The sequence below is a fragment of the Macaca mulatta genome, chromosome 7, assembly GCF_049350105.2.
Source record: "Macaca mulatta isolate MMU2019108-1 chromosome 7, T2T-MMU8v2.0, whole genome shotgun sequence".
Classification (NCBI taxonomy): Eukaryota; Metazoa; Chordata; class Mammalia; order Primates; family Cercopithecidae; genus Macaca; species Macaca mulatta.
The window spans coordinates 93,317,641-93,332,693 of NC_133412.1; the positions used below are offsets into that span (position 1 = coordinate 93,317,641).

Genomic DNA, 15,053 nt, shown 5'->3' on the forward strand with positions numbered 1-15,053 from the left:
CTGTCATGGGTAACACTATAACCGGCATTAAATGGCACTAGGAAACTACAGAGGCAAGAAGATACAAATTGTTTCAATTTAAATAGGTTTTGAAGAGCTGTAGCAGTGCTATACACTTTTTTCTTGTGGTTGGAGACATGAAATTATTCAAGAATGGTACTTTTCACAATAAAGAGCATGAAGAAATGATTCCTAGATTTAACAGGAAGAGATGATATCTGGACACCCCAAAGAATCTCCATATACACTGATTGGACAATATAGAAATATATATAGTATCTTTTCTTTTCTCATTATTCTAAAACTTCATTGACAAATCATGATACTTCACTTGGGCTCATAAATTTTGTAATATATTTAAACATGAAACTGTTATATAGATAGGGCCCTCTTCCTCACCCTTCCGCCAAAAAAAATTTAGCCCAGGGCCACACACAGTAGAGGCAACTCTGGTTGTGGCTGTATCCAAGGTAATGTCTCATGTGTTATGTCCTTATTAGGCCCTCGACAAGAACTCACCTCCTTGCCTCCCTCAAGTGCTCAGTCTACCAGGCAGGGTAGACTCAGTTGGTTCTTTTCAAGCCTTCTCCTTCCCATGAAACGAAGTTATGTTATCCAGCAGAGATTCATTGCTGGTGGGGTCAAAAGGAACTCCAGGGCACAGAGTTGCCGTCATTTTCAGCAATGCTTTGATTTAGCGTGGAATTTGTTGATGTTCCTGCCTGCATTCCCTGTATCCTACCCGTAGACCTGCCTTTCTCTCCTCTTCACATTTTTGCACTGGGCTGCACTTCGTTTTCAGAAAGTGGTTCACATCCCGGAGATGTCACTTCCAGGAGCAGCTGGGCTGATTCTTTATAAGAATTATGATTCAGAAACCAGGTAAAGTTTGGATTTAGGGGAAAGGTAAGGGGAAGAGGAAAATGGTGGTATTAAGGCTAAGCAACAGGGGCAACGAGGGAAATGTGAGTCTCATGTTGAGACGGAATAGTCCATTTACCTATTGAAATAGGATTTCAGGAAGTACTAGGATATCCCAGTGTTTCAAAATGTCAGCTCGCCAGCACGAGCATGAGGTTAGTGTTTGGAATTATATCCTTCTAAACTTATTGCATAATCCTATACACAAGGATATAAAATTATTAACTTCAAATAATGGGGTCTTCAGCACATTTATAAGGTGACAAGAAGAAAAGAAAAAAGCAAAATAAGCCTTATTCTATGAATGCTTTTGCATGAGTTTGGCACTGTGCTACCTACTTACTGAGTACACAGTCATTAAAACAAAACAAAAGAAACAGGCTTTGCAACATATCCACAAATGAGATCCAGAGGGGAAAATTGTGATAGGAAGAAGGAAGGTGATGTGATTAGAGCCAGCCCTGGGAACTGCGCTGTAAAGCTGGTCTAGCTAAGGACCAAACATACAGCAAGCAACCGTATTAGAATGATAGAAGAACCGTATTAAAATGATATATTTGTAAGGTTGAGAACAGTTGATACATATAGATCTCCCTTACCAGGGAGGTGCAGCCATCCCGCAGCTGCTGAGCGTTCCCTGTCAAGAATTCACAGGTGCCTTCTTCTCCAGAGCATAGCCTCCAGCCTATGGGGGTCTCCTTGTTGACAATGCCTAAAAGGTTATGTCCTTCCTCAGGAGTAGCCCACAGCCAATGACTGGCTGATATGGATGTGTAAGAACTTAGACCTCTTGCCTCAATCTTACGGCATCTGCATGTTTTAGGGCTCCCCATGGGGTCAGGCTTGCGACTAACCTTTAGCTAAAATCACTTCTTTGTTTAGCTTTTTACGTACAGGTTTCTCCTAAGAGCACTCTTTCAATAAATCACTAAATCAAGAATATGCTCTAAGGAAGGAATAGGGAATTCATTTTTCTTGAAGCCCTCCAAGAGCTGAAGGTCAAGGGCCCAGGTTGGAGATCAGTTTAGGCAGGTGGGCAGGGTAGACTCTAGAATGTCAGGGTAGCATAATGGTTAAACACATAGAATCTGGAACTTCAACTGAAAGTTCCAGAACTTTCATTGAAATTGTACTTCTAACATTTACTAGCTTACCTTAGGTAAGTAACTTCAATTGAAAGTTCCAGAACTACATTAAAATTGTAGTTCTAACATTTACTAGCTTATCTTAGGTAAGTAACCTCTCTGGTTATACCCAGTAGAACTAATACAATGCCTTGTGCATTGTAGGTGTTCAATGTGTATATATCTAGTTGAACTCACAATTTTTTTTTTTTATGTAGCCTATTCTCATACATTGACTAATATGCCTGTTTTGTTTTGTTTTGTTTTGATAGAGTCTCGCTGTGTTGCCCAGGCTGGAGTGCAGTGGCACAATCTCAGTTCATTGCAACCTCTGCCTCCCTGGTTCAAGCGATTCTCATGCCTCAGCCTTAGGAGTAGCTGGGATTACAGGCACCTGCCACCAAGCCAGGCTAATTTTTGCATTTTCAGTAGAGACGGGGTTTCACCATGTTGGCCAAACTGTTCTCGAACTCCTGACCTCAGGTGATCTGCCTGCCTCGTCCTCCCGAAGTGCTGGAATTACAGTGCCACTGTGCCCGTCCATGACTTGATCTTCCCTGGTCCAAATATTCTCGCCCCTGAATCAGTGATGTTTTCATTACACTATGTTTCCAACTTTCTTTTTCTAAATGTAAATTTAAAAAATGTTTTAGCCTGGGCACGGCGACTCATGCCTATAATCCCAGCATTTTGGAAGGCCAAGGCAGGAGGATCACCTGAAGTCAGGAGTTCAAGACCAGCCTGGCCAACATGGCGAAACCCTGTCTCTACTAAAAATACAAAATAATTAACCATGCGTGGTGGCACATGCCTGTAATCCCAGCTACTTGGGAGGCTGAGGCAGGAGAATTGCTTGAATCCCCGAGGCGCAGGCTGCAGTGAGCCAAGATTGCACCACTGCATTCCGTCCTGGGCGACAAGAGCGAAACTCAGTCTTAAGAAAAAAAAAATTCTTTTAGAGATAGGGGGCTTTCTATATTGCCTAGGCTGGCCTTAAACTCCTGGCCTCAAGTGATCCTGTTGCCTTGGCCTCCCAAAGTGCTGGGGTTACAAGAGTGAGCCACTGCACCTGACCTTTCTTGGTCTGTGGTTAGTTGGCCATCTGTCATCAATATCTGAGACTACAGAAGCTCTTGATGAGAGCTTCATGTTTTTTAGCTATTATGGTGGCCTTAAAATGTGTCCACACAGTCACTAATGCTCTTCCCTTCAAAAGGTGAGCTTAATCTCTCTCTCCTTCAGTGTGACTGATCTCAGTGAGAGAATCTGCTGGAAATGAATTCACTTCCAATGAACAGAATGTGATCAAAGTGATGGTATGCCTCTTCTAAAATAGGTCCAAAAAAGGATTTGGCTTTCTCCTTGCTCTTGAGCTCACATCACTTGCTCTGGGGGTAAGCTAGGTGCCACATCATGAGAACACTCAAGCAGCACAATGGAGAGACCCATGTGGGAATTGAGGTCTTCTGCCAACACCAGGAAGGAATTAAGACCTCCTCCCAAAGGTCATGTGGGTGAGCCATCTTGCAAGCAGCTCCTCTAACCCCAGTCAAACCTTCAGATGACTGCAGCCCTACCTGACATTTTTACTGCAAGCTTATGGGAGACCCTGAACCAGAACCTATCAGTTAACCTTCTTCTAAACTCTTGACCTTTAGAAACTGCAACATGATACATATTTGTTGCTTTAACTGCTAAGTTTTAGAGTAATTTGTTTCACAGCAATAGATAATATAGTTATGAAATGCAAGATTTTCTGGTCTGGAATGGCTCATTGTAGTGTTTTTTCCATCTCTCCACTTATATCATTTTTTCTTTATCTAGTAACTAAAGAATTATTTTACTTCCTCTCCCCTTCCCCATCTACAGGCTAATAATTGACCTACTAACTTAGTTAAAAACCATAGACTGTTTATCATTTTAGGACATTTATAAGCTTATGAAATGTATTTGCTTATCCAGTTATCTCCAGAAATATTAGAGATTACTGCTTATTCTGATTATTTTAAGTTCCTCACATAGAAAAAAGACACTATTTAACGTTGTCATGGGTTAGGGTACTAGGCTGGTAAGAATATATGCTGATACATACACTTCCTAGAGGGCAATTTGATAATATGCAGCAAAAGTGCTTAATATATATTTTTTAAATCTTTGACCCCAGGATTTTACTTTTCATAATTTATCCTAAGGAATCAATTTGGCAAATGCATAAAGTTGTATGAATAAGAATGTTCATCATAGCATGATTTATAATGGTAAAAGTAAAAAAAATTCTAAGTGTCGAACATCAGGGATTATTTAAATAAATAGTAGTTTAACAATGAAATAGTATTAAATCCCTAAAGGGATAATAAAGGCCTAAATTTGTTGACATGAAAGAATGTAGATGAATTCAGTGAAAAAAATTTATGGTGTATTTATTACGGTTTCATTTTGTGAAAATACATGCCTACCTTTGTAAATAAAGTTATATATGTATTTTTTCTAATGTATATTTAACTTTCTCATACATGCATATATATATGCATGTAAAAAATCCTGGAAGCATAGATGTCAAAATGTCATTGGTGGTTAACTTTCAGTGATGAGATTTAGAGCAATTTTAATTAATTCATTATTTTCAAATTTATTTGTATTTTCTAATGTTTTTCCTAGTGATTTAATGAATAAAAAGAGCAATACAATTCATTGTAAAAAATTAGGAAAATACAGACGAAAAAGGACAAAGTCATGGTCAAATGTAGTCACACTATTTAAGATTAATCACCCTTAATATTTAGGTGCATACTTTTAGTTTTCTATGTGCAAATATACATACAAACATGTATATGTTAAAAAAATTGGAATCAAATATTATTTACAGGGTTGCCTTATCATTTTGAACTGTAATTTTAAATGTTTGAAATAACATCAATCTCACAGAAAAACTGCAAGTACAACACAAGTAACTCTTGTTTATTCCAGAACGGTTTGAGAATAAGTTACTGAATGCGCCTCCACTCCTGAATACTTTGGTGTGCCTTTCTTGTAACAAGGATATTCTCATATATAACTATCAAAATCAGGACATTACTGTTAACATTTACATTATGCTACCATCTAACTCAGACTCTACTCAAATTTTACTATTTGTCTCAATAATGTTCTTTAGAGCAAAAAGATCCAATCAGAATCATGTGTTTCATTTAGTAGTCATGTCTCTTTATTTTTGTTGGGTATCATACAGTTCCGTAGGCTTTCTTAGATTCATGACTTTGACTCTTTTGAAGATTCCAGTCCAGTTATTTTGTAGAATGTCTCTCAATGTGGGTTTGTCCTGATTAGATTTAGATTCTCCATCTTTGGCAGAGGTGTCACAAAAATGGTGCATGTTCTTCCCACTGCATCCTCTAAGTTTCAATTCAACTTCAATTTAAGCCATTATTGATTATGTTTACTTTGTTCACCTGATTAAAATGAAATCTGCCAGCCTTCTCTACTGAAGTTATTATTTTTCTCTTTGGAACTACTAAGTATTTTGTAGTGGATGCATTTTGAAACTATGTAAGTATTTCAGCTGGGCCCGGTGGTTCAGGCCTGTAATCCCAGCACTTTGGGAGGCTGGGGGGTTGGGAGAGGGTGCAGATCACCTGAGATCAGGAGTTCGAGACCAGCCTGGCCAACACGGCAAAACCTCCTCTCTACTAAAATTATAAATATTAGCTGGGCATGATGGTAGGCACCCGTAGTTGCAGCTACTCAGGATGCTGAGGCAGGAGAATCACTTGAACTTGGGAGGCGGAGGTTACTGTGAGTCAAGATTGCCTCACTGCACTCCAAACTGGGTGACAGAGCAAGACTCCATCTCAAAAAGAAGAAGAAGGAGGAGGAGGCAGTAGGAAGGAGGGAGAAGGAGAAGGAGAAGAGGAAGAAGAAGAAGGAGGAGGAGGAGGAGGAGGAGGAGGAAAAGAAAACTATGTAGGTATTTAAATCCTTATTGTATTTTAAAAGTATTCATTTATTTATATAAGTATGGATTCATGGTTTCTATTTTATTCACTGAGTTATAATTTGTCCCAGATTAGCCAGTGGAAGCTGTTTTATAGGGCTTCTCTGTGTTTTTGATGTATCCCTATTCCTCCTCCTCCTCCTCCTCCTCCTCCTCTTCTCCTTCTCCTTCTCCTCCTTCTTCTTCCTCCTTTTCTTCTTCCTTCTCTCTTCTTCTTCTTCTCTTTGCTCTGTTGTCCAGGCTGGAGTACAGGGGTGTGATCATGGCTCACTGCTTTCAAACTCCTGGGCTCAAGCAGTGCTCCCACCTCACCCTCTTGAGTAGCTGAGACTACAGGTGTGCATGACCATGCCCAGCTAATGTTTTCTTTCTTTTCTTTTCTTTCTTTTCTTTCTTTCTTTTTTCTTTCTTTTCTTTTCTTTTTCTGTAGAGACAATGTCTCACTATGTTGCACAGGCTGGTCTCTGAACTTGGCCTCCCAAAGTTCTGAAATTACAGGCATGAGCCACCATGCCCAGCCTCCCCATCATTATTTAAGTAGTTCTTTGCTTTTAGAAACTACAAGATGGCCCAAGCTCATTTTATACTTTCCTTCTCCTGGAACCAGTCATTTTTCTAAGGTGAGCTGGTTGTGTTTAGTGACGAACAGTATTTTGAAACCTGGATCTGGGTGCTAGGTAGTGCTCATTGCTGATGGGGTGAGAGAGCTCTAAGGCTGTCTCAGTGGACATAGTTGGGAATATGGCAAATAGCCAATCACACACACACTCACACTCACATGTATTTGCATGTATTTTCTCTTTTTTCTTTTCTTTCTTTCTTTTTTTTTTCTTATGAACCTTTTTTATTTCTCTCATTTTTGAGAAAATCTGATCCTTCTGAACCTTGAATAAAGATTTCAAATCTATATGCAGCTACGCATAGGCATTATTGTTTTGCGTATGGAAAAATGAGGGTTCAAGTCATAGAAATATATGATGGCAGAGCAGTGAGGAAATCCTGGGCTATTTTCTAACATGATAGAATAGGGTTTCAGACCTCTTGAATTCAGCAGGGATGTAATTTACAAGTAATTACTCCCTTGAAAATCAGAGTAACCACACTTGTAGTGAAATTCATTCCTGATGGTGCTTGCTGCATTCCATTCTGGTGCTGGAAGCTGGACTGGAGACCGACCATGTTCCTTCAAGGATCCTCAGCAATGTACAAGGGAAGCTCCTTTCTGAGGGAACTGTGCTTGCATGTAGACCTTCACAGTAGTGCAACATAACTTCTCAGAGATCAACATGCCACCATTCAGTGAACCTGGGAATTTCAAGAGGAGGCCAAGTGTCAGCACAGCGGCTACTGAAGGGCAATGCCTGCTTCTTAGGAAAGGCAGTAACTCACTAGAAGCAGGCCCTTCAGATCCACAGGTGGACTGAAATGAGGATTATTCCTCAGCCAGAAAGGACTGGTTGAGTGATTGGAAGGTCCGATGGGTCATCATCCTCTTGTTTAATAGCAACATATGGTATTTCCTGTCCCTGGGAGTGTGGCAGAGCAGAGCACCCAAAGTACAAGTGGTGACCTGGCCACTGATGTGCAGTTTCCCATAGATCTCATTAAATCTGGCCACAAGGGCAGGCACATCCTTCACTTTTCCTTCACTTTGGCCAGCACTTCCTCTGAGAATTCATGTCTTTTAACAAATTTTAATAAATTTCCTTCTGCAGCATTTTTTAGTATCTCTATCAGGGTTTCCAACATTATTTGACTGGATATAGATTATAATAGTTAAATTAGTGCAGGCTATGCTTTCTGGATTCATGATTTGAGAAAAAAATGGACATAGCTTTTGCCACCTGGTTCTGATTCAGAGTTCACACCACAAAGAAATGGGATGCTTTCCTGGAGAGAACCTGTCCTTTGAGTAGGGCTTCTTCTCTTAATGTAGAACAGATTTTGAAAGACTCAGGGCTATTCAGTTTGTAGCAAACTGCAAAAGTAAGAACATAGGTATCTTTGGTGAATTTCACACTTTGATTTTTCATCTCTATCAATACTTCCAAAGCACTTTTATATCTGCCTTTGACAACTAACATATCCATCAAAATATTGAATGATGTGGACTCTGAGAAGGAACCTCATAAATGCTGGTCTTTCATGAGCTCCTCAAGATCCAACCCATAACACAGACTCATGACAAATGGTCCAAACTTATATTCCTCCAAAGTGATATTTCCGTTCTCTGCATGGTACCTGTAAATGACATTTTTAGCCAGCTTCACATGGTCCTGGGACCCACACAAATGAAGTAAGGTTATCGACTCCTCCTTCAAGATGAGCTTGTCAATTTTTCTTCCAAATTTCTAAAATAGGTTTCTTTAGTGCCACGAAGATTACACGCAACAGCCACCTTCTTATGCTGAAATTCTTTTAATTTCACAATACTGTCTGTAAGTAGGTATCTGTTAGCAGCCACAGGCAGAGCTGGAACCTCCCACCCCAGGATACACTGAAATCTGCGGTACCTGCAGAAGAGCTCGATTCAAGGGCCTAAGTGCAGCAGCCATACTCACATGTATTTTCTTTTTGTAACTATATTGAAAACCATACATTTATATCAATATCTCAACTCAAATCCAACCCCACAACCTCATATTAGGTTTTCTCTTTCCATATTTGTATCTTAATTTTCTCATTTATAACTTTTTGATTTGTACATTTCTTCTCCCATATTCTTTAATATAGTTGCTTATTCCATCCATCTTCAGTATGTAACCAATCTCACCTTGCTGCTGTCGTTCCCCCTCCCATGTGGATGCCCTTTACCCACTCTGGCTCTGACACTCTGTGCCAGGGCTGCCCCTCTACATAGGTGTCCGCCATTTGGGCCTGGATATCTCACACTAGGCAACCCCTCTGAGTGGATGTCTCCTTTACTTGCTCAGGCTGTGACTCTGCCAGCTGGGTTCCTCTCTCAGCCCCCTCAGACATCCCCCACCATGGACACATCTTCATCTTTCTTGGGTTCTGACTTCTTATTCCCATGCCAGACGGCCCCTCCTCATCAATGTCTATGACCTTGCTCTACCCCACCTGGTGGCTTTAGGACTAAATTGTTTAGAAAGGGAAGGGAGGGAAAGAGGACTTATATCTTTTGAAAATTCTGTTATATAATAGAATTTTCCACATTGTTGAGTAGTCATTAAAAAGTTTTACTAGATATATTTTATTCTATTAATGTAATGTGATAATTATTTAAGTATTCCCTCTTTTGAACATTAAGGTGATTTCCAACCAAAAGTAATTTGGGCCACGTGCTATGGCTCATGCCTGTAATCCCAACACTTTGGGAGGCTGAGGCGGGTGGATCACAAGGTCAGGAGTTCGAGACCAGCGCAGCCAACATGGTGACACCCCATCTCTACTAAAAATACAAAAATTAGCCGGGCGTGGTGGTGACTGCCTGTAATCCCAGCTACTTGGAGGCTGAGGCGGGAGAATTGCTTGAACCCAGGAGGCAGAGGTTGCAGTGAGCTGAGATCGCGCCCCTGCACTCCAGCTTGGGCGACAGAGCAAGACTCTGTCTTAAATAAATAAATAAATAAATAAATAAATAAATTGCAGGCTGTTTTCTCTCACACAAATTCCCTCTAGTGGAATTTGTTTCCCCCCACCACTGTTTGACTCCATTCCAAGTCCTAAGAGGCACTATTACCTCTTGCCTCAGTATCTCTAGGGAAGGTGTCCTCTACTCACTAATTCATCAAAGGTCTGTTGACTTTACAACATATTAAGGTTTAGCTGAACTCCACCTCCCTCCCCTCTTCTACTCCTAATATAGCTATATTTCAGTTCTCTTGTTTACTTTGCTAACTTAATACTATACTAATCATTTTAATATCTTTTTCAGGTAGGCACTGTGTATTTTGAGTTCCTACTTTGTAAAATAAGAATATTAGCATCCTTATCTTTTCCTTCACTCTCTTTTCCTCTATTCTCTTTTCCTCTGTGTCCCACCTTCAGTTAACTATACTTTACTTTTACATTGACTTGACTGTTAATATTAATATTTAATTCTGTAACCAAAATTAAGACTTAAGTTTATTGACTATAAAAGTTGAAAATTGATACAAAATATTTATATTCTTTTATTATTTATTTAATTTTGAGACAGGGTTTCACTCTGTCATCCAGGCTGGAGCATAGTAGTGAGATCTCAACTCACTGCAACCTCCACCTCCCCAGCTCCAGTGATCCTCCCACCTCATCCTCCCAAGTAGCTGGGACTATAGGCATGTACCACCACTCCAGGCTATTTTTTGTGTTTTTTTGTGGAGACATGGTTTTGCCATGTTGCCCACACTGGTCAAACTCCTGCGCTCAAGCGATCCTCCCCGCTCAGCCTCCCAAAGTGCTGGGATTACAGATGTGAGCCACTGTGCCCAGCCTATGTTATTTTATGTTTAGTTTTTAATTTTTGTGTGTACACATTTAGTTTTATTGTAACAAAGCAACTTGTACACTTTTAACATTTAAAACTGAGCATCATCTTTTCTTTCCAGTGAAACAAAAAGAAAATTTAAAAATAAACAGGAACAAAATTACAATCAAGAATGTCAATTCCAAATAAGATCCTACAGGTTCTGCTGATTCTCCCATTGAGGGGTAGGGCTTAGGTCATCATGAGAAGAGAATTTTAAAAGTGTCATCTTAAACTGCAAGGACATCTGTCAAACATCACAAACAGCCCAAAGGAGAAGCCATGCTGTCAAAATGCCCACTTAACCCGGCCAAACATGTCAAAACCACCCTTTGCTGACCTTCTAAAACCCCATTTTTTAAAAGCTTTTTTTTATTTCTTTTTTTAAACGAAAGAAAGTAGACAGATACATGTTGGTAAATGCTAACTGTCCACATTCACATAGAGACACAGTGTACTCTCTGAGCCCAATATATTCAGAAAGTAGGAAAGAAGCTAGACTTCTGTGCACTGCCATGCAGGGCCCTCGCACCCTCCAGCTTCCAGCAGAGCAAAAGGAGCAGATTTTTCTTTTTTCCCACAGAGCTCAGTGGTGTTGATTCTATACAGTTTTTGCTCACACAGGAAGGGATAAAAGTGAATTTAGAATAGAAAGGGGATAGAGGCTCTTCTCCCATTGTATTCTGCTCAAGGTATTTCCCCCCAAAATGTTGAAAACCATGTAGTAGAGAAAAGGGACCACAAGAACAGGGTTACTGAGCACAAGAAGCGGGGTGGGGCAGGGGGAAGACTGCAACTTGCTCCCAGGAACTGGAGAAAATTTCTTTAAAAGGAAGGTTGGAAGCCATCAGTGTTCTATTAGTCATCTTCTCCATCCTCCTCTCCTTCTTCTTCATCACCATCCTCATCTTCTTCACTTTCATCCTCATCTTCTTCTTCAATATCTTCTAATTCTTCCTCCTCCTCCTCCTCGTCGTCTTCTGCTCCTTCTCCATCATCCATATTGGGAACCAAGTAGTACTATAATGGGTTTGGCCAAATATCATCTTTGATGACCTCTCCTAACTCATCAGCACCTTCATCAGAATGGTCAGTAAACCAGGTAGAGAAGCTCTCTGGTGCCTCATGCTGCCTCTTCCTGCTGACTTTATTCTGCATCTGACTTCAATATTTCGTCAAACTTTTTCCAAATTTCCATTTGATTTCAGTGGACTTTGCAGATGGATCACCACTCTCATTCAGATGAAATTCTTTGGAGAGAACTTTGTTTTCAAAGTAAGGATTTTCATCAAAATAAAAATCTGTTCTGTAATCTAATTTAATATTTTCAAATTCTGTCATTTCAACTCTGATCAAATAATGCAGTGCCTCTTTGCCCTCCTCCCCAAGCAGTGCAGACACTTGGAGATGATTGACAAATGTTGTTGCCCCAAAATTTGGGATCTTGACAATCAATTTTGACCTCTTCTGAAAAAATGCTTGGAGGCATTTTTATTATTTCTGTTCTACTTTCAAAATCTCCTCACTGGCTTGTTCATTAAGTCTACTTCTTTTTGTACTTCATCAACATGTTCAATTGCTTCTTGCTGTTCTTTTTCTCCCTTCTCTGGCAAGCCTACAGAGACTGATGTCTCCTCCAGTCTCAGAGCAGGAGATAGTCTTGATTCCTTCTTTTAAGGTGGGAGTGGAGACTGGCATTTGGGGGCCATGCTGCTAGGGAAGTCTAAGAACCAGACCACAAGTCTCCTCACTTGTCAGGAAGCATGCAGAAAACTGTCTACATCATTCGAAATATCCAAACAATGTTTTCTGGAAGTCCAATAACACCATACAGCTTAAAATAACATTATGTGTTTCCCTTTTTTTTTTTTTTTTTGAGACGGAGTCTCGCTTTGTTGCCAGGCTGGAGTGCAGTGGCACAATCTCTGCTTCACCGCAATCTCTGCTTCCCAAGTTCAAGCGATTCTCCTGCCTCAGCCTCCCGAGTAGCTGGGACTACAGGCGCCCACCACCATGCCCGGCTAATTTTTGTATTTTTAGTAGAGGCAGGGTGTCACCATGTTGGCCAGGATGGGCTTAATCTCTTGACCTCATGATTCCCCCTGCCTCAGCCTCCCAAAGTGCTGGGATTACAGGCAGGAGCCACTGCACTAGGCCTATTGTTACCTTTTTAATTTTCTTACACTGTAAGAAAATTGTGCAAGCTGTATATCCTCAAACTCATCTATCTTCTCAATAAAGTTGTGTTTCCCATTAGGTACTTGCGTTTTCCTAGAGATTTTTGTCCTTCAGCCTCTGCCTCAATAAGTCTGCTCTGCAGCTATAATCCTGTAATCAGTGTTACCCAGATCCCATGTTTTCCTTTTCTTTGGTCTACTCTTCTCTGTTTATTCCTAATTTTTTTGGAGCATATCCCCAAGTACATTCATAAGAAAGTGTGCTTGGGAGGTACATTTTGTGTGTTCTTCCATATCTGAAAATGTATTTATTCTATTCTCTGATTTGATTGATAATTTGCCTAAGTATGGAATTATAGAGTTACAATTCCTCTGCAGAATTGTGAAACCGCATTGCTTTAGAGTCATCTGTCATCCAGTTCTATTGTTGAGAAGCCTGATGCCATTTTGAATCTTTGTAAATGATGTTTTCATTCTCCTAGAAAGCTTACAGAATCTTTTTATGTCTGTGTTCTCAATTTTCACAGTGACGTGCTTAGGTATGAGTCATTGTATCCTGCACTGGGGATGGGAGTGGGGTTAATTTGGAAACTCAAATTTTCGGGTATGGGAAATTTACTTCTGTTTCCCTCTCTCCTCTTTTCCTGGAACTCTATTAGTCAAATATTGAATCTCTTGGATTGCTCTACTATATTATCTTTTCTTCTGTTTTTCTCATTTGGAAGTCATTTCTTTGACTTTATCTTTTGAACCTAATACTAATTCTTCCAGTCCTGACATTTTATATATTTTCGAGTATTTGTTCTTTTTTGGTTTCCTTTTACAAGTTTTTATTTGTTTGTTTTGAAAACAATAGTTCCCCAAATAACTTAGAATACTAGAGGTTATTAATAACTAGAGGTTATTAATGCTTTTATCCTGTATTCTCTACTTTGTGATGTTTCTTTCACTTTGTGTTTTTAAATTACAATCTTCAAATAATTATGGAGACAGTTGAGTATGTGCGGAGAATGGACCTTGCAAACAAATAAAACCAATTTTGTAGACTTTGACCAATAAATTTCTCTTTAAGGTAAAGATAACTCAATGTTGTTAAAATTATATACACACATACAGTTCTAAGCACATGGTAGGGGCTGAATTTATGGTAGGTCCAGTATTTTCTCTTTTATGAATCAATTTCTCAAAAATATTAAAACTCGCCAGTGCAGTGACTCACACCTGTAATCCCAGCACTTTGGGAGGTGAAGGTGGGCGGATCACCTGAGCCCAGGAGTTTGAGACCAACCTGGGTAACAGGAAGATTCTGTCTCTACAAGAAAAAAAGAAAGAGAAGAAAGAAAGGACGAAAGGAAGAAAGAAAGAAAGGAAGAAAGAAAGAAAGGAAGAAAGGAAGAAAGAAAGAAAGGAAGAAAGAAAGAAAGAGAGAGATAGAAAGAAGAAAGAAAGAAAGAGAAAGAAAGAAAGACAGAAAGAAAGACAGGAAAAGAGAAAGAAAGAAAGAGTAAGAAGAAAGAGAAAGAAAGAGGGAAAGAGAGAGAAAGAGAAAGAAAGAAAGAAGAGAGAGAAAGAAGGAAAGAAAGAACGAAAGAACGAAAGAACGAAAGAAAGAAAGAAAGAAAGAAAGAAGGAAGGAAGGAAGGAAGGAAGGAAGGAAGGAAGGAAGGAAGGAAGGAAGGAAGGAAAGAAGGAAAGAAGGAAGGAAGGAAGGAGAAAGAAAGAAATGAGCTGGCGTGGTAGTTCATGCCTGTGGTACCAGCTACTTGGGAGGCTGACGTGGGAGGATCACTTGAGCTCAGGAAGTTGAGACTGCAGTGAACTATGATTGTGCCACTGCACTCCAGCCTGAATGGCAGAGCGAGACCCTTGTCTTAAATGATGATGATGTTAAAACCTCCAGTATCTACAGTGTGTGTGAGATGTGCCACCAGATGGCGCCATAATTGAAATTGTAACATGGAAGAACTCCAACTCCTTTAATATTTCTGCAGATTTCTGGTGAGGCTTTTGTCCTTGTGATCTGCTCTGCTTTTGGGATACTCTTTTTGCATGTGAGGTCCCATGTTGACCCCATTCCTGAAACCCAGCTCCTTTCTTAACTCTCTTATTTATACCTGCCCCATTCTGCTACACACACCCCAACTTAGGTAAAGTCTTCAGTAGATTTGGAAGTTAAAGAGTAAATGAGGGTTTATATTTTTGTGTTGAGAAAACTTTTTATTTTAACCAGATTCATTGCCACAGTTCTGGAGGCTGGGAAGTTCAATATCAAGGTGCCGGCAGATTTGGTGTCTGTTGAATGCTCACTCTCTGCTTCAAAGATGGTGCTATCCAGCTGTATCCTCACATGGCGAAGAGGCAAACAATTTCCT

The 15,053-nt window shown here is 39.9% G+C and overlaps 2 pseudogenes; both read right to left on the reverse strand.

Annotated features, from left to right (window-relative positions):
- Window positions 1-7,468: 7,468 nt before the first annotated feature.
- On the reverse strand, window positions 7,469-8,591 carry LOC100424655 (pentatricopeptide repeat-containing protein 2, mitochondrial pseudogene; annotated as a pseudogene).
- A 2,771-nt stretch (window positions 8,592-11,362) lies between these two features.
- Window positions 11,363-12,213, reverse strand: LOC703235 (protein SET-like; annotated as a pseudogene).
- Between the last annotated feature and the right edge of the window lie 2,840 nt (window positions 12,214-15,053).